We start from the raw sequence: 20454 nt of genomic DNA, 5'->3' as shown, positions 1-20454 counted from the left end.
AAAGCATCTTTTTCAGATTGGAAAACTGAAGTCATCAAATTAAAAAGAAAATACTAAACAGTTGGAGTGTGAAGCAATAGCCCCACTTCCTAAAAACAGCAACCAAAGACCTCTTTGAAATGTAGCAGTAGTAGAGAGAAGGCTAACAGAAAGTCGCCTCATGTACAGTCAATGTGCTTTCACATTTTCTCCCATCCGATGTCCCTCATGATAACCCATGAAGAAAGTGAGGCCAGCCCCGACACCGAGAGGCTGGGAGTAAGACTCCCAATGGAAGCACAGGTGTCTAGATATTTACATTTTCCACAAGCTAACAACCTGTTTTTAAAAAATATTTCGGGCCAGGCGCAGTGGCTCACGCCTGTAATCCCAGCACTTTGGGAGGCCAAGGCGGGTGGATCACAAGTCCGGAGTTCAAGAACAGCCTGGCCAACATAGTGAAACCCCTTCTATACTAAAAATACAAAAATTAGCGAGGCGTGGTGGCAGGCGCCTATGGTCCCAGCTACTAAGGAGGCTGAGGCAGGAGAATCACTTGAACCCAGGAGGTGGAAGTTGCAGTGAGCCAAGATCTTACCACTGCACTCCAGCCTGGGTGACACAGCGAGACTCTATCTCAAAATAAATAAATAAATAAATAAATAAATAAATAAATAAATAAATAAAATGAAAATGAAAATATTTGGCCGGGCACAGTGGCTCACTCCTGTAATCCCAGCACTTTGGGAGGCTGAGGTGTGAGGATCACCTGAGTTCAGGAGTTTGAGAGCAGCCTGGCCAACATTGTGAAACCCCATCTCTACTAAAAATACAAAAATTAGCCGGGCGTGGTGGTGGCAAGTGCCTGTAATCCCTGCTACTCACGAGGCTGAGGCAAAAGAATCACTTGAACTTGGGAGGCAGAGGTTGCAGTGAGCCGAAATCAAGCCACTGCACTCCAGCCTGGGTGACAATGAAACTTCGTCTCAAAATAATAATAATTAATAATAATAATAAAAGATATTTAATATATTCCAATTGAAATGTTTCTAACACAAAGAAATGATAAATGCTTGAGGTGATGGAGACCTTATTACCCTGATGTGATCATTACAGTTGCATGTTGTATCAGAACGTCACATGTACCTAATGAATATAAACACTTACGATGTACTCAAAATAATTAAATTTTTTTCAAACTTGAAAAATATATGTAAAGCTACAGTTTCTAGATGACTGAAAGTTGACAAAATAGCAAAGAAAACTGAATTTAATTTTTATTGTGTATATCTGGGGGTTTATAAAGAGAACTGAAAACAGCAGTGCTGTTCAATTTGTCCTAATCTCTCTTCAGTTGAAATGATAACCTGCTTTCTAATGGCCAAAAAAAGTCTATTAAATTTAGTTTGGAGAATATTTGGACATGAATCTTTTCCTGTAGAGACAATGAAACATTTTCATTTCTCCTTGTAATTTCCATGTATTTTAATGAAATGTTGTATATATCATGTGCAGTTTCTTGCAATTTAGAAAAATCATTTTTTCTAAAGGTATTTATTTATTTTTTTATTTAAATCCCTTTGAAACCGAAGTAGCCACACACATTTGGAGTGCAGATGGTCATTATCTTTGGTTAATATTATTATCAGGAAGCAACATGGATAGTACATATTCATAATTAAAGTCATAATTCATTTTCTACTAAAAACCACAATTTCCTTTTTTTTGAAGAGTGTCTCAGTGTGACTTTTGAAATCCAGTAAAATCGAATAATATTTACATTTTATGTTTTTTCTTCCCCTACTTTCTTATCCAATAAATTTTTTTTTTAGAACTTTCATTTTAATGAAATACTCAGAATTGTGATTAAAATAAATAATGAATTACACAAGTTTACAAGTAACAGTTAAATATTTAGGGTTAAGTTTTGCAAACAGTACAAATGTTTAAGAGTGTTGATTGGGAGTAAGGGAATGTCAACTGCCAATAAATATGGAAGATGAAAGAACAGGACTTTAAACAGAGCGTATTTAGTTATGGGTCTCTGTCTCCTCCCCACACAGGAAAAACTCCCAGATATTCGTGACTTCATCCACTCTGACTGGCAGATAGATCACATATCCTGACCCCCCAGCTCTTCACCTCAAAAGGTTTATCTTTCCACCACACCAGCAAAGACCCTCAGGACACACGATTCATACTGCCAGCTAAGCATCTACGCCGAGGGACAAGGTAAGCATACGCTAAGGCAGCTGGGCCATCCTGGCCCTAATCCCTCCAGCGGTGTCCACGCCGAGCACTGCAGCACTTGTAGAAGGTGGTCATCGGCTCATCTGCAGAGCGGGTCTGAAGCTCCATGAAGTAAGCACGAGGATGTTCGCATTTGGGACATGGCTCTGCAGTAGAGTCAACATTCTCGCAGGCAGCTGCTCCACAAAGCACATCATCCACTTCTTTCAGTTTTGGGTACTTCCGATTGTTACCTTGCGGGTGATGTTGTGCACGTAGGGGCACCTGTTGCAGGCGAAGCGGTGGCAGCGTTGTCCCTCCTCCACGATCAGCCCGTTCCCGCAGCCGGGGCAGAACAGCAGCATGGTCTGGAACTCCGCAGGCGCCAACCACCGGCAGCTCCCACTGCCGCTCAGCCTATCCAATAAATTAATGATCTAATTTGAATTCTCCATCCCACAGAGAAGTCGTATTTTTCATTATTTTGAATTCATACTACGTGTTCAGCCATTCTATTAACAAATTGGAAAATATTTCACAAGATCTAAAAAGTTTTTATTTTTTAAAATAAATATTAATGCTACAATAAACCTCATTGTGTTTTTCCAAATATTATACACATGTTATCTTTCAATATTCTTTTAAGAATATTATAACAATATTTTGTATTTTGTTCTATATTTACTTCTTTGCCAAAAATATCAATTGTTTGTCATTTACTCAGTCTTCTAATTTTCAGTTCTAATATTTGCTAATGTTTTATGCATGTAACATTTCACATTCTTTTAATTGACAATGTGTTTCCAGTCACAAATATCTTCATTTGCCAAAACCAATCATGAACATTGGTTGAGAAATGCATAACAGTAGTAACAAGATACTTTGTCTTTGAACTTAGACTACAATAACTTATTTTCCAATTTGAAAGAATTTGGGTTGAAAATGAAATATAAGTGTTCTGCCATGTTTATCTAATGGAAAAATTTATTCATTGATTTGAATCAGATTTGCTTTGCTAGAAACAGTCTCACTCATGTCAGGATATGACAGCCGATTTTCCAGAATCATCATCCAATAAACAGAGTAAAGTTCCAGAGGTCTTGACTTTCTTATCCAGTTTTCAGATTTTTTGAATGTAGTTTTCTTCAACTTCTAATGAGCAGACCAAAGGTATATTTGCCATCTCTGAAGTATGACTTTTTTAGGAATAACTCTCTCTTTCATTCTCATTGTTTTGGCCAGTGGTTACAGTTTCATTTAATGAAGAATTTGACATTGCAGGGTTGCATCTAAGCCAATTCTAGTTGGGAATTTGGTAAGAACAATGTTTTTGCTTATTTTCATGAAATCTTCTTTAAATAAAGAGTTTGTAATGTCCTGCTTGCAAATTTTATGTGGATCATGCTCTACAAAAATCTGCTCACTTTTCAGCTTCCAGGTATTTAAATTTGAAGCATTAGTTTTAAATGTTTTTGCTTTTTTGCTTTTATTTTAAGATCTACTTTTGTATTTTATATTTATGTCATGATTTCCAAGTGAACACATTCTTCGTTATCTAAAGCAGGGGTCAGCAAACTTTATCTGTAAAAGGCCGGTAATTATCTTTAGCTTTGTGGGTCATACAGTGTCGACAGCAATTACTCAACTCTGATGTTGTGGAATAAAAAATAGCCATAGACAACATATAAAAATTTGGGTGTGGAGGCATTCTGATAAAACTTTATAAAAATGAACAATAGGCCTGATTTGACCCACAGGCAGCAGTTTGCTCATCTCTGACGTGATGCATTAAAAAAAATTGTTTGCCAAGTGTAAAAAAAATCTAAACATAACCAATCTGAAAATATTTTTCATTTCTTATTTTTCCTCTAAAATATTCAAAAATACATATTAAAGTTAAAAGACAAAAATTAGAATCAGTATCAAAATTTAACTCCAAATACATAAAGTTTAATTTTATGTTTGAAAATATAACTACATCATATGAAATATTTTTATAAAAGTAAAACCATTCACAATCAAAATGCTACATTTCCATCTAGCTGCCAATGTAAAGAATCAATGTCATGTTTCACATGTTTCATCTAGACATACATATATATAAATTTTAAAGTAATATGAATAATGTAATATTGCAAAATGCTATTCAGACATTGTGTACAACTCTTGGTCATACCTCACTAATTTATGACTGCCTCCAGGTCCAAGAATTGGAACACAAATGTATTAGTCTGCTTAGGCTGCCGTAACAAAATATCACAACTGGATGGCTTAAACAACAAAAATCTAATTCTTACAGTTCTAGAGGCTGGAAGTCTGAAGTCAAGGTCTCTGAGGGTTTGGTTTCTGGTGAGGGTTCTGTTCCACACTGCAGACTGCCATCTTCTCATGTAGCCTTTACTCTGAGTGTGCAGAGGAAGAGGGTGAGAGAGAGGGACAAGAGAGAGTGTGTTCTGGTGTCTTTTTTTATAGAATCACAATTCCTGTTGGATCAGGGTCCCATCCTTATGATATGGTTTGGCTTTGTGTCCCCACCTAAATCTCATCTCAAATTGTAATCCCCAGGTATTGAGGGAGGGATCTGGTGGGAGGTGACTGGCTAATGGGGTTGGTTACCTTCATGCTGTTCTCATGATAGTGAGTGAGTTCTCACGAAATCTGATGGTTATATAAGGGGTTCTGTCCCCTTCGTGCTCTCTCTTTTCTGTTGCCTTGTGAAGTAGGTACTTGCTTCTCCTTCACCTTCTGCCATGATTTTAGCTTTCCTGAGGCCTCCCCAGCCATGCAGAACTGAGTTAACTAAACCTCTTTCCTTTATAAATTACCCAGTCTCAGGTATTATTATTTATAGCCCTGTGAAAAGAGACTAATACATGTAATGACCTCATTTAACCTTAATTGCTTTCTTTTTGTTCCTATCTCCAAATACAGTCACTTGAGGATCAGGGGTTCAACATATGAATTTGGAGGGACATAATTCAGTTCATAGCAATGAGGAAAATCCAAAACACAGACATTAAGCACTGTTGGGAAAGATCCTACTTTAACTTGTGTTTCTTTTTCCTGGGCTTGCCCTCAACCTTGGCAAAATAAACGTCTAAATCGATTGAGATCTGCCTAAGACACTTTCTGCCTAAGACACTTTCTGAGATCTGCCTAAGGCACTATTAGGAAAAATCCTACTTTAACTTGTGTTTCTTTTTCCTGGGTGTGCCCTCAACCTTGGCAAAATAAACCTGTAAATCGATTGAGATCTGCCTAAGACACTTTCTGGTTTACATGATCCCTGGTCATTTGGTCTTAGATATCAAAATTATTAATTCAAGAATTATTAGCCTTTTTACATGAGGAATTTAAAAACCTCCAGGAATGATTTCATTCTGTAAATAATTCCCTTTCAGGTCCAATAAAAAACCCTGGTCTTCAGAGGAGAAGGAGAATCCTGAATACAGCTTGAAGCTGTGGAGCATATCCAAGCTTTGATGCATTGAGGATTCTATGTATCCAGTGCCCACCGCCGCAGTGGTGCCAGTGGTAGCAGTGCTAGTGCCTATGGAGAGAGCAGTGCAGACAGTAGAGGTGTCGTGGGAGGTGCATTGAACCATGAGCACCAGACACAATTTGAATGACATGCACTGAGACTACTTTTTCACTTACATGACTCTCTTATCACTAACAAGAAAGTCGATGATGCATCAGTTATAAAATTGTCCTATATCACTGAGGAATTCCTCACTTCTTTTTTGGAAGTAGGAAAAACATAAAAATATAAATTCATTTGAAGGTAAATTCTTCTACTCACTTATCAATAACAAAAAAAATAGTTTAAAGAACCTCAAGTAATCTAGGCAATGAAATAATCTGTATGACAAACCCCCATGACACGAGTTTACCTATGTAACAAACCTGCACATGTATGCCTGAACTTAAAATAAAAGTTAAAAAAATGAATCTCAAATAAGACATGGCTTAAAAATAATTAAATGCTTATGAGAAGAATCATAAGAAAAAAAATATTAGAAAGGAATTGCTTTGTGGTACTAGCCTAGACAGCAATGTAATAGGAAATTACAGCTTTTTGGGTGCTGAGGCATTAAAAAAGAGGCTTCCAAATCACCAGAAACAAATTATCATCATTTGCAAAAGAGAAATAAAAGAGAGAATCAAAGATGTTGCCTCTTGGTGACTCTTGGTTTCTCAATAGTTCACCCTGAGACAGTACATCAACCACAGCAGCAAAAATTACAAATTGTCTCAAATTATGATTGAGAAAACTTGGAAGTTAATCATATTTCCCATGCCATAGTTTGTTCTTTTACGTTTAGAAAATTTAGGTCAAACTCAAATGGATCCTCTACTTATTACGTAATTGAATTTGCCTTATAAATGAAGGAACTCATTTCACTAATTGAATAGATTATTTTATTATGTCCTCATTGCCATAGAAAATGTCTGTTTCATTGATTTGATGAGACTTTCAAAAGGATAAATATAGCACATGAACTTCACATAAGGGTTAATATTACTTTGGCAGAGTTTTGGTGTTTTTCAAAATCATTAGTTTTAAGACTTTTTTAAAAGTAGTTTTTGATTCAGAGAAAAACTGAGAGGAAAGTACAGAGATTTTCCATATACACCCTAACCCAACACATGCACAGACTTCCCTATTAGCAATATCCTTCACCATTCACCTACTGAAGGCATCGTGGTTGCTTCCAAGTTTGGGTAATTAGAAATAAAGCTACTACACATATCCATGTACAGGTTTCTGTGTGGACATATATTTTTAATTAATCTGGGTATATAGCAACAAGCACATTAATGACTGTTAGTTTGGTAAGTATGTTTAGTTTTGTAAGAAACTGCCAACCTGTTTTCCAAAGAGGCTGTCCCATTTTGCATTCCCACCAGCCATGAATGAGAGTTCCTGTTGACTGGCATCTTCGTAAGCACTTGGTGTTGCCAGCGTTCTGGATTTTAGCCATTCCAATACGTGTGTATTGTTATCTCATAAGTCAATTTGATTTGTTTTATAAATGCATTTGAATTTTAAAAGTATAGTTTATAGCACTTAGATTACCATGTGCTGGTGAGAAATATTTAAATAAGATTTTATCCCGGCCGGGCGCGGTGGCTCAAGCCTGTAATCCCAGCACTTTGGGAGGCCGAGACGGGCGGATCACGAGGTCAGGAGATCGAGACCATCCTGGCTAACACAATGAAACCCCGTCTCCACTAAAAATACAAAAAAATTAGCTGGGCGTGGTGGCGGCGCCTGTAGTCCCAGCTACTCGGGAGGCTGAGGCAGGAGAATGGCGGGAACCCGGGAGGCGGAGCTTGCAGTGAGCCGAGATCGCGCCACTGCACTCCAGCCTGGGCGACAGAGCAAGACTCCGCCTCAAAAAAAAAAAAAAAAAAAAAAGATTTTATCCCAAGAAAAATGTTTCTTGGATTATGTCTTTAAATTAAAAGTCACATAAAGTCTATTTTTAAGTACTCTCAAGTACACTAGAGAAATACATTTCTAATTCAATTTGTTAAAACGTTTAGAGCCTAAATTTGAATAGACTCTTGCTTTTGCTACTCAAACTATGCTCAGAAGAAAACTTTAAAAGATTATTACTTCTTTTTTTTTATTTTGAGGCTGCAGTGAGGTATACTGCAAAAACTCCAGACTGCTATAGAGATCCTTGCATTCTGGTTACTGATCTCTCACTAATCGTGTGCCTTTTATACTTTTCTATGTACCCATTTTCTCTGCTGGAAAATGAGGTGGTTAAATTGTCAGTGGATTCCCATGTTCTGTATTCCTTAAGGACTCCAATGAGGGGCCTGAGGTACTGTGAGGGAAGAGAGTTTGAGGATTCTGACACCTACCACCCTTCAATCAGAGCAAGTTCAATTTTAAATATTTGGTGCCCTCTTTCTTGTAAAATGTTATTGGAAGAAATAACTAATATAAAAATAATGATAGAAAGTTACTTGACTAGATGAACACTAAGATCCCCCCAAACAATGTTCTAGCTTATAAACTAAGTTGATTTGTAAAAGTATAGACTTCTGGATATGCTGTCCAGATTCAAACCAACTATGAGCCAGTAAGATTCTCAGTTGCTGACAGCAAAACTCATTTAAGCTAGTTTAAGTAGAAAAGGAGCTTATTTTCATTCATTTTTATTTTTATTTTTTAGAGATAGAGTCTCATTCTGTCACCTAGGCTGGAGTGCAGTGTTACAATCATAGCTCACTGCAGCCTCAACCTCCTGGGCTCAAGACATCTCCCTTCTCAGCCTCCTGAGCAACTGGAACTACAGAGACACGCTACCACATCCAGCTAATGTTTATTTATTTATTTATTTATTTATTGGTAGAGGTGGGGGTCTCGCTTTGTTGCCCAGACTGGTCTCAAACCCCCGGCCTCAAGCAGTCCTCCAATCTTGGTCTCTCAAAGTGCTAGGATTATAGGCAAGAGCCACCACCCCCAGCCAGAATTAATTTTTTTAAATGACTTACATAGCTCATAAAGTCTCTGAGAAGGGGAGAGAGTAAAATCTGGAGGCTATACAGCTAAGCACAACTCTCAACACCATGTAGAATGATGCCATAGAAAATCCACTACTTATACCACCAGACACAGACACTGCAGTTCACACCACTGACACTGGGCAGTGGCTACTAGAACATCTACCACTATTACCTTCACACACACACACACACACACACACACACACACGGATTCCTCCTGACCCATGCTTTTAGAGGTTGCAGCTTCTGAATCAGAGTATTGTGTGGGTTCATCTGGTCAGTGCCCAGGCTCTAAGGGCGGATTGGAAATCAAGTATATGACTTGCCTTCTTGGAGAAATAAGTTTCACAAGGCATGAAGTTCCCCCACATGCAAAAGGAGCATTAAGAAAGTGCTGAGCAGTAGAGGCATTTCTCCATTTCTCGTTTTATTCAAGAAATTTTTGCTAGTGCCTACAAAGTATCTGCTACTTTTCTAGAGGCCGGGATGAAACAATTTACAAAATCGACAGTGTCCCACTTTCATAGAATTTACATTCTAATAGAGCAGAGAGACAATTAAAAAGTGAACAAATAAATGTTTAATATGTCAGATGTCAAGTGCTGAAAAATAAATCAGGATAAAACGATAGAGAATAAGTAAAGTGGGCTGATTGACAGGGTAGTCAGCGCGGATTACTAAAATGATTACACTTGAGAAGAAGCCTGCAAGTATTAATAGTAAGGAAACAAGCCACGCCGCTATCTCAGGGAATAGCATTGCAGGCAGAAAGAAAAGCTCACGGAAAGTTATGATGTAGGGCAAATATGTTCCACACACTGATAATAAATACATTCCACACACTGATAATAAATACACTCAGTGACCCTTTACGAAAATGTGCGAAGCTCAGAGTCAGCTATTACCTATGGTTACCAAGACCTTGAATATTTTTCCAAAATTAAGGTTCCCAAACCACAATTATGAGTCTCTGTCTTAGTCCATTTGTGCTGCTATAACAAATGTCATAGACTGGGAAGTTTACAAAGAATAGAAATGTATTTTTCACAGTTTTGGAGGCTGGAAAGTTCCAGATGAAGGTGCTGGTAGGTTCACTGTCTGATTAGGTCAGTCCCTGCTTCCAAGATGGCACCCGTTGGAATGCTGTGTGAATGACAGAATGCTTCTGTCTGATGACATAAGGCAAAAGAGAAAAAGGGATGAACTCCCTCAAGCCCTTTGATTAGGACACCTAATCCCATTCATGAGGATAGAGCCCTCAGGACTCAATCACCTCCCCAAAGCCGCATCTCCCAATACTATTGTATTGGGAATTAAGTTTCAATATGAATTTTGGAAGGGACAAAAACATTCAAAACATAGTAGGCCCCTAAAGGAACATGTAATATTCAAAGCAACTGAGGCCTGACAGAAGGAAGCAGATCTCTAGCCATCAACACAAACTGTGCAACACAGAAACAGATCTTGGGCCAGCGAGAGCAAAATTTCAAGTTGCATTGCTGGTTCTCTGTTGCAGCTGCTACAGTAGAACATTATAAACAGAAAGATATTTTTACTGCCAGAGACTGGAGTCCGAGTGCAGAAGTGAAAACATGACAATAGGTGGAGAATGATTCCCAAACAAGCTCACTTTGAAGAGTTAACAAGATTAGCATTTGTACAAAGCAGCCAGTGACCTTCGATCTTATGTGTAATAAATGGGAATAAGTCCTGCCTGGAGTTTAAAGTTATTTAAGTATGCGTAACACTTCAATTCCCATACGAGCATTAACTTGCTCACTCTACCAAGTAGAAAGCCCGGTTAGGAGTTTTAAGAAATTCAGCTGGAGTTGGACGAAATGAGAAGCAAAGGATATTTGGTAAGGATAATGTAGAATCTCAAAGAAGCCGAGGACAGGAAGAAGTTGGAAAAGGGACTCAAATCTCTAAGTGCTTACTCTCTCCTTCATTCATCACTTCTCCTGTCTTCTTCCGCTTCATTTCTCTTTTTCCCCTTACATATTGGATTCTATTTTCCTGGTGAAAAAGAGCAGCCAGCAGCCCCTAAGTCTTACCTTTCATCATATAGGAATCTAAAGTAGTAGTCTAAAGAGACTGATTTTTTTTTTCACTCAGTTCTAATACCAGAATTTCCAAAGATAGACTCTACTTTCAAGGAATATATTGGATCTTTGCCCCCAGGTCCTGGTACAGAGCTTCAAAAACCCTTGGAATTTCCTGGATAATATGAGTCTTCATTATGCTCATGAAGTGAGTCATTATAGGTCCCCAGCTAGCTTCAGGATGGAGGCTGCTCACCAGAAGGACCAAGGACATGACAAGGGGGTTGGAATTTTCCATTGCTGAACCTCTAGGGAAGAGACGGGTGCTGGAGATTGACTGCAATGACATGGCCGATGTCGTCAATCATGCCTATGTAATAAGAGCCCAACAAAGACTGGACACTGAGGCTCAGAGGAATGTCCTGGTGGATGAACATATTGATGTGCTAGGAGGGTGGGGCACCCTGACTCTGTAAGGAGAGAGCACGGAAGCTCCACTCCTAGAACCCTCCAGACCCTGCCCTGTGTGACTCTTCATTTGGCTGTTCCTGGGTGGTATCCTTTATAATAAGACTGTGATTGTTAGCATCACACCTTGAGTTCTGTGAGTTGTTCTGGCAAATTATTGAACTTATAAAAGCCTCCAAATATGTAGCTGATCAGTCAGAAATGTGAGTGGCCTGAGAATCCTGCTTGCAACTGTTGTCTGAAGTGACAGTTATTTTGCAGAGGATTGAGACACCTGGGGAGTCTGATGCTTGCTAATTTCAGGTAATTAATGCCAGAATTGAAGTTCACTTCACCCAGCTGGGATTGAAATAGAATAAACTCTGACTAACCAAGCCTACTCAATGAGAAAAAAATAGTGAGATAATGCAATTAGCCCAGCTTGGATCTTCCTCCCACCCTGAACCAATCAACTGTCACATTTACAAACATGGCGGCACCTATGACAACCATGTGAATTTAGAGGGGAGATGCAGTTCCTAGAAAACAGAAGCAGAGCAGACAATATCCTGGTGCTCTACTCCCACTGTTCAGAGTTTCAATGACAGACCAAGTGTGTTACACATTTCATTTCTAAATCTAGTCAGATCTACAGATGGCTCTGCTGATGCTATAAATCTATGTAATTGTTCCCTGTGTCTGGAAAATACATGTAATGGTGAGTTTCTAAATGTTAAAACATTCAAAATGACAAATAAAACATTCTTCAGCAGCTAAAACATCTGATATTAAAATTGAGAGTTTATAAATAGTAACTTGATCTTATAAACAGCCAGCTTTAAATTCCATGTATCTCAAAAATTATTCAGTGTTTTTCTCAAGTGTATATTTTCTTTGGCCCAATAGATAAGTACCCTCCTAAACACAGACCTGAAAATAAATGTAAGATCTATTCTGGCATTGCATGTGCAAAAGAGAGCAGTAGCTTCTCATGTGGTAAAGTGGTAAGCTATGATATGGTTACAAAGAACTAAAGCCTTGTGGACCTAACAGAATAAAGATGAACAGCCTGGGTGCAGTGGCTCAAGCCTGTAATCCCAGCACTTTTGGAGGCTGAGGTGGGAGGATCACTTGAGGTCAGGAGTTCGAGACCAGCCTGACCAACACGATGAAACCTCATCTCTACCAAAAATACAAAAATTAGCTGGTTGTGGTGGTGTGCGCTTGTAATCCCAGCTACTCAGGAGGTTGAGGCAGGAGAATTGCTTGAACTTGGGAGGCGGAGATTGCAGTGAGCCAAGATCGCACCACTGCACTCCAGCCTGGATGACACAGCAAGACTGTCTCAAAAAACAACAACACAAAAAAGACAAACTTGGACTATTTTCACTAGCAAGCACACACAAGAAAGAGAACACTTTTAGCCTCTCTGCTACTGCCAGCTGAATTCTTCCCTCAGACCCTGTAAATGTGTTCTATATCTTGCAGCAAACCAAAGCAGAGCTGCATGTATTAGTTCTTTGCCTCTATATTGTAATTGACCGGGAATTCATCTGTTTCTCTCAGAAGGCTGACAGTACAGGAATTGAAAGTACAGACTGTCTTCTGTTTCATCCTTAAGACCAGCACAATGCCTAAAACATAGCACGAGTAGAATAAATATTTGATTATTTGATGATCTTTTTGCAAATGGCCTAAACTGTATATTAGTTTGTTCATGGGTAAAAAGAAGATAATTATATTCCTGACTTCACTGGGTTGTTATGAGGATTAAATGCCCCATAAATGCTTATGTGGTTGCTGTTGATAACTGAGGCCCGGTTGACAATCATTATTCACTGATTAGAAGCCATCAGACCCACAGCAAGTTATTTATAGGTGGAGAAATCACAGGAGAATATTTCACAAGAGGTCCAGGTCACTGCTCTCAAAATAAGTAGCAAATGGAGTCTCACTGCTCAGCCATCCCCTTTCTTGTCTTCTCTGTAGTCATTACACCCAGATGTTATTAGTTTTTAAAATACATCTCAGCTCATTTATACATTCATATTTACTACTTGCTAATCATTTGTTTTTAACAAGTTATCAACATAATTTATTAGGAGCCAAATAAGGTAGCATTAGTTTACTTTATTCTACATGTTTAGAGACATTATTACACTTGTAATACTGCAGTAAAGAAAGAATCCTGGTGCTTTTCTGTTTATTTTATTAAGTCATTTTCCTCCAGGGTAGTTGGCAAGTGTCATTTACCTTTCAAATATGCCAACTTTGCTCCTTAAGACTTCATCTCCTCTGCCCTGAGATAGTAGTCAATGAAATAAACCTATCATTAGAAGCAAATTATAGAATATAGAGCTTAAATTGCATTTCTAAGAAATAATTCTTTTTATAGAAATTAAGAATCATAGTATCCCCTTCATACCATAATTTTTCAAGAAGTAATTTCAGCTTACAGTTTTAAACACATGCACACACTCATTTTGGGAGGAGCAAGTATACATAATGTTCCAGTAGGCAAAAAAAATCTTTGTTTAACCACAGGTTAACAAAAAAAAAAATCTCCTTTAGAATGAACCCCTCAGATGCCAGCAGAATAATTCTGGAAAATAGTGCTACTCAAGAGGATGGTGGATACAAGCCAAGAATTTATATTTAACCCCTGAATAAAGGAAATACTAGAAAGAAAAAAGTCACACTTATCAAATACATGTTTTAATTAGTAAAGGCAATGCCATTCTTTTGAGTCGTTTTGGTGGAGGATGAGAGGAAAGCTCATTGTCTAGAATTTAAATGTATTGCATGGAATAAAGGTCTTTTACACTTACCAACTACCAAATGATTTTAACATAAAAATTGAAGTTATTTGAACAATTAATTGCATAATCAGAGCTACTCTTAAAGCCATTTTTAGAATGTTATTAATTCAAGATGAGTTTTTTTTTAAATCTCCTGCTGAAAGTACTATTCTTAATTACCCAGAGTGTATTTAAATGTGGAGTAAATTCTCTGCTACCATGAATGCACCAAAAGCCATTTCATTGGAAACATGTTTGTAACGTCCCTACCCTTTCACATAGACAAAGGTGAATTTGTTACCTAAGACACACATTCCATGTTTAATTGAGATTATAATCCCAAATCTTTGCTCCAAACAAGTTGTTAGGAAATTATAAGCTAGGGTCTACTTAATTCTGACTCAAAGTAAAATGTTATAATTTACCGTTGGTGATCACAACTCCAGCATCTCACCACTGGTATGCTAAACACGCCATTTCTTGAGTTATTGCCAGTTAACATTCACTTCGTGATATATGAATATCACCAGGGAAATTCAGAACCCTTCAGCCACTTATGTATCACGTTAATATTCCCAAGTGGTTGTATTAAAAGTCCCAGCATTGCTCCCCATTAGAAGCTGTCATGCAATGTTTTATTTTGATATTTTACTTCACTGATTTTCATCATAGTTTCCTAGCCAGGTTCCAGACACTATGACTGCATTCATAAACTTCCATATAATATGCATGTGAAATCATATTTCCTTCTTGGACACATTAGCAAAATTCCATCTGTCTGTTCCTTTTTAAGCTGTTAAGTTTTCCACATTGAAAACAGAATTGGGTTACAATTACCTACTATGACTTCTCATCAAAATAACATTTTAAGTTGTATATAATATTGTTCCACATTATCCCTTCCCTGAGGACTTTAAAATACTTCACACACCCAAATATTTTTACAAGAAAGCTAATAGCATATTAAAGTATTTTAAAGTTGAAAGGAACTTTTAGAGATTTTTCTAATCTAACCCTTTCATTTTCTCAGATAGCAAATCTCAGCTTTAAAAGATCGGAGAAGCAGGCTGGTACAGGGGGTGCGAATGTGAACGTAGGGGCCAGACCAGACTGACTGGATGCAAAAGCTGTTTCCACCACGTCCTCACTGGGGGACTTGGGCAAGCTGTCTGTGATACTTCTCTGTGCCTCTGTCTCTGCATCTGTAAAATTGTAGAAGACCGACTTTATAGAGTTGCTGTGAGAATTATTAATAAATGAGCAAATACACCCATCACCATGGAGAAGGGTTGTCCCCCATTCAGTCGCCTTAAATATCCCTGACTAGTGACTCTGAAAGATGAAACAGGGTCCTATAGCCCAGCTCCATTCTCTCCCTCTCTCCTAAGAGCGGCTGCCCACAGAATCCGCCCTTTCCGGCTCCTCACAGATCATCCTTCATATGGAAAATCCCACTTTTGACCAGCATGGCCTGAGACTACATGCAGAAATCTATGTTATACCAGGATTCAGCGTTTGGAAGCCTGCTGTTGCCACATTGTCTGAAATTAGCTTCATTCGTCATAGAAGTGACATGTTGATTCTCTATCTGACCGATTTTGTCTTCCCTCTCATTTGGTTCAGAACTCTGGCAACAACAAGTTATCAATCCATCTAAGTATCCATCAATGGAATAATGGATAAAGAAAATGTGGTATATTTACACAATAGGATACTATTCAGCCTTAAGAAAGAAGGAAATCCTGTCATTTGCAACAACGTGGATGAACCTGGAGGACCTTATGCTAAGTGACATAAGCCAGGCACAGAAAGACAAATAGCCTATGTTTTCACTTACATGAGACAATCAAACTTATAGAAGCAAAGAGTAGAATGGAAGTTACTAGAGCCTGGGAGCCTGGGGAGACTAGGGAGATGTGGGTCAAAGGGTACAAAGTTACAGTTAGACAGGAGAAACTAATGATAAGTATTTCAGGTGCTGGATATGTCATTGATTCAGCCATTCCACACTGTATACATACATCATTACATCACTTTGTACCTCATAATAATATGTATAATTATAATTTGGCAATAAAAATAATAATAAAAAGAATTCTAGTAAAGAAAGCCATTAGTGAAGCCCTTAAAACAGCAACATAAGGCACAGAGCTCACATAGTCCCTGGCATGGGGTAAGCACTCGATAGACATTAGCGGTGACCTTCCTTATTTTGTCTTGCTCCAAGTCACCTATCACACTAACAACAAAATTAATATTACAGCCCAAATCCCTTATGTATAACATTAAGAGCTCATCTGTGAACAGACAAAGGAGCTTGGATTAGTTAATACCTTAAGACCATATTGTGTCTATCTCACAGCTCTTCAGGCCAACTTACCAAACAGTCACTATGCCCCAATGTAAGGCAAATGTTCACTGTAAATATTCACTCAATGTTGTTCGGAATCTACAATTCAATTAACAGTAATTTATGTTCCTACAGAGAGTGTTTAAATCATATCTTTATACCTTGAGACATTAAAATATAAAAGCAAAATCTCAATTTAGCCACACCTATCATTTCTCAGATAAATAAACTGCATTTCTTTGATTTGAGTGTTCGGTTCCTAAATGCTATATTTCTTATCTTTGTAACTTTTGAGGCTATAATCTTCCATTTTAATTTGCTATTTGCCATTTCTTACGATTACCCACCTATATATGCACTCTATACAGACTATACACAGAGCAGATTTTTTTGATTTCTGGTAGATTCCTTTTTTCACAATTTCATAGTTTTATCTAAATGTCTATGAATGTTTGTGTAGTAGAACTTTCAATGATAAATTTGAAGTCTCTTTTGTGCAGTTCCGGGGTCTTTTTCACCGGCCTCACGTATCACACATTACACCACATCAGTCCCCTACTCTGAACACCCCAGTGTCTTTCCATCATGCATAAAGTGAAACCCTTTAAAGTCCCCTGTGCACTGGTCCTGCCTCTCTCTCTGACCTTGATTCCAGGGGGCTCTCCCTGTCACTCAAGGCCTTCTAGCTGCAGTTCGCCAACCTGCTATGCCTGGGACATGCCGAGGGCACTTGCATCTCAGGCACTTGCCGTGCCCTCTACCAGGAACTTTCTCCCCTTGGGGATTTGCTTGTCTCTCTCCCTCACTTCACATGGGTCTCTGCTCTAGTGCCATCTCCTCAGAGACCTTTCCTGACCATCTTCTTTAAAACATCCTCACCCTCCAATTTTTTCACTCCCTATCACTTTGATGGTTTCATTTTATTCACAGCCCTTATCATTACTTGTCTTTGTTTCTTTATTATCTGTTCCCCCACTAAAATGTAAGGCCCGTGAAACCAGAGATTTCATTTACTTTATACCTGTATCTCAGGCACCTGCTACATACAAATGGGTTGAATTAATAAATAACAAATGAATCTTTGCATGCCAAGAACTTAGCACAGTCCCTGGCTTATAGTGAGTACCAAGTAAGTGGTGTTTGAATAAATGAAAAAATAATAATTTGTTCAACAAAATACATAGCTAATATGCACTCAGAACAGAAAATGTGACCTGCCTGCCTTTAGACATCTTGGAAAGGAATGGGAGAGATAATTGCATGCTCTAAAAGTTAAATAACTATATGTAGTACTGTGTTAAGCTGCGTGTACTCAGTTCTAAACAACTGTGTCTAAATCAATGATACAGCTAATAAGCCTGTGTCTGCTTAGGAAGCAGAGTTTGATGCAGGCTGGAGTTCTCAGGTTGGCTTCATTGAGCAGTGGGATTTGAGAAGGATCTTAAAGAGCTTGGGAGTTTGGGATAAGTAATGTGATAGCTAATTTTGTATCAACTTAAGTGTGCTTAAGTTGATACACATAGCTGGTGAAACATTGTTTCTGGGTATGTTTGTGAGAGTGTTTCTGGGAAAGTTTCCTGTTTGAATCTGTTGACTGAGTAAAGAAGATTCGGGGTCAGGCGCAGTGGTTCACGCCTGTAATTCCAGCGCTTTGGGAAGCTGAGGCGGGCAGATCACGAGGTCAGGAGATCGAGACCATCCTGACAAATACGGTGAAACCCGTCTCTATTAAAAATACAAAAAAATTAGCCGGGCGAGGTGGCAGCGCCTGTAGTCCCAGCTACTCGGGAGGCGGAGGCAGGAGAATGGCGTGAACCCAGGAGGCGGAGCTTGCAGTGAGCCGAGATCGGGCCACTGCACTACAGCCTGGGTGACAGAGCGAGACCCTGTCTCAAAAAAAAAAAAAAAAGAAGTTTCGCCCTCATCAATACGGGTGGCAACCTTCAATCCATTGAGGGCCCAGATAGAACAGAAAGGCAGGGGAAGAGCGAACTCACTGTGTCTGCTTGAGCTGGGACAACTGTCTTCTCTTACCCTCAGACATTGAAACTGCTGGTTCTCAGGTCTTCAGGCTTGGGCTAGAACTACACCCCTGGCTTTGTTGGGCTTGCTGACAGCTACTCTGAGACTTCTTGGCATCTATAATTGTGTGAGCCAATGCATCATAATAAATCTCTTTCTATATGTCTGCATATATCTTATTGCTTCTGTTTCCCTGGAGAATCCTGACTAATACAGTTAAAGGGGAGAAGTTCCAGAGAACATCACAAGTGGGAAGGAAGGAGCCAGCATGTGATGGCATTGTATTTTCTTAAAAATGTATTTGTTCTAGTGATGTTTTTCCAATTTAAGTATATAATGTTCCAGGCAATGTTGAGGTTCTTATAATCAGAAATTTAGAATTATTAACTAAAAATTAGAAGTTAATTATTATAACTCTCACCTCTACTCATGTGTTAAAATACTTTATTTTTACTTAAAGTAATTTAATCAAAAGTGAGTATGAATATTTGTGAATTATACCTATTTAGAAAATTTAAATACTTTTAGAAGAAAAGCCTTTAATGTATTACAGACACAGGAAAGGTGCATAATCTTAATAGTGTGTCCATATTAATAAAACTTATGATTTTTTATGACTAAAGAAAAGTCATTGAAGATATTTTTAGATCCACTCATTGTCTCAGATTTAACATGTGCTTGAATATTAAGTGGTTTAAAAGGTATTCTCATTTACTTAGACTTCAACGTAGTAAAGCTGAAGAATTAATGTAGTACCCACAGTTCAATAGGCTATGCTTCAGTGGGACTCAGGACAGAATACAATGAGAAAGCATTCATACCTCATATGCCATATCTTCATATTGAGCTTTTGATCCTATTTGACATTATTTACCAAGTAAGAATCAACACAATATTGGCAGAGCACAGCACTTTTTCCAAGGGAGTGAGTCAAGTTCTGAGCAGAGATGTTGTAGTAACAACATCTCCATGGTTGCATTTTAAAGATTATATCTGAGAAAGTGGAAATAATCCAGAAGAACTTTCGTGGACTTCCATCATCACATCTGCTCTCCCATATTAGTTTGCTTGGGCTGTCATACCAAAGCACAATAGACTGGGTGGCTTAAACAACAGAAATTTATTCTTTCACAGTTCTGCAGGCTACAAGTCCAAGATCAAGATGTTGGAAGGGCTGTTTCTTCCGAGGCCTCTCTCCTTGGCATACAGATGGACACCTTTACACTGTATGCCTCCATCCCTGGTGTCTGTTTTTTCCTCGTCTTATAAGGATATCCATCGTATTGAATAAGGGCCTCACACTTATGACCTCATTTTACCTTCATTGCCTCTTTAAAGTCCTCCAAATACAGTTCTGAGATATTAGAAGTTAAGACATTAAAATATGAATTTGAAGCAGGGGAGCACAATTCGGCCCATGACACCACCCAGGAGCATCTGTAACCCCAAAGGATATGTCTATGTCCCTTCCACTGAGTAGATTCAGCCCCACATGAAGAGCACACAGCTTGACTGAATTTCAGCTTCCACGCTTCCCTCAGGCAGAAAACCCTGAGCAGAACACAACCTACGTATCTGTAGGCTGTGGTCCAATCTGTACCCAAATACTATGTCTTCCCACCCATTGCTGTAGGTGGGTACTCCATCCTTCTATCCAGAGCTGATCCATCCATTTGTGCACTTGATCCTTGCTTATTTACCTTCTAGAGGCCACAGTGGCAATTCTCACCTCTCTCTGCTTCATCATCATTTTTTCCCCTCTAACTAACCATGCTCTTCAACACACAAACATGTTGGTTATCCCATCCTTAACCCCACCTTTCATCCCATCTTTGACTCCACTTCCCCTTCCCCAAGCTATTATCACCCTGTGCCCTTCATGGCAAACCCTCTAAAGCAATAGGCTAAAGTCACTGGTTCCAGTTAGCTTCCTTGCATTCTCCCTCATGGCACTCTGACAACTAACTCTCTCCTTTCCATAAAAAACCATTCTCATGAAGGTCATCAAAGGCCTCCATGTTGCTAAATATAAAAATCAAATTTTTGTCCTTATGTTACTTGA

The 20454-nt window shown here is 38.6% G+C and overlaps 1 pseudogene across 1 annotated transcript; it reads right to left on the bottom strand.

Moving 5' to 3' along the window:
• Positions 1–1871: 1871 nt before the first annotated feature.
• On the bottom strand, positions 1872–4608 carry LOC697361 (DNA-directed RNA polymerase III subunit RPC10 pseudogene; annotated as a pseudogene). The gene is made up of 2 exons (XR_003729863.2): positions 4506–4608; positions 1872–2625 (listed from the first exon to the last, which is right to left on the bottom strand). The product of XR_003729863.2 is annotated as a DNA-directed RNA polymerase III subunit RPC10 pseudogene (transcript).
• Between the last annotated feature and the right edge of the window lie 15846 nt (positions 4609–20454).

Source organism: Macaca mulatta, chromosome 5, assembly GCF_049350105.2.
Source record: "Macaca mulatta isolate MMU2019108-1 chromosome 5, T2T-MMU8v2.0, whole genome shotgun sequence".
Classification (NCBI taxonomy): Eukaryota; Metazoa; Chordata; class Mammalia; order Primates; family Cercopithecidae; genus Macaca; species Macaca mulatta.
This window is presented reverse-complemented; position numbering and strand designations above follow the sequence as displayed.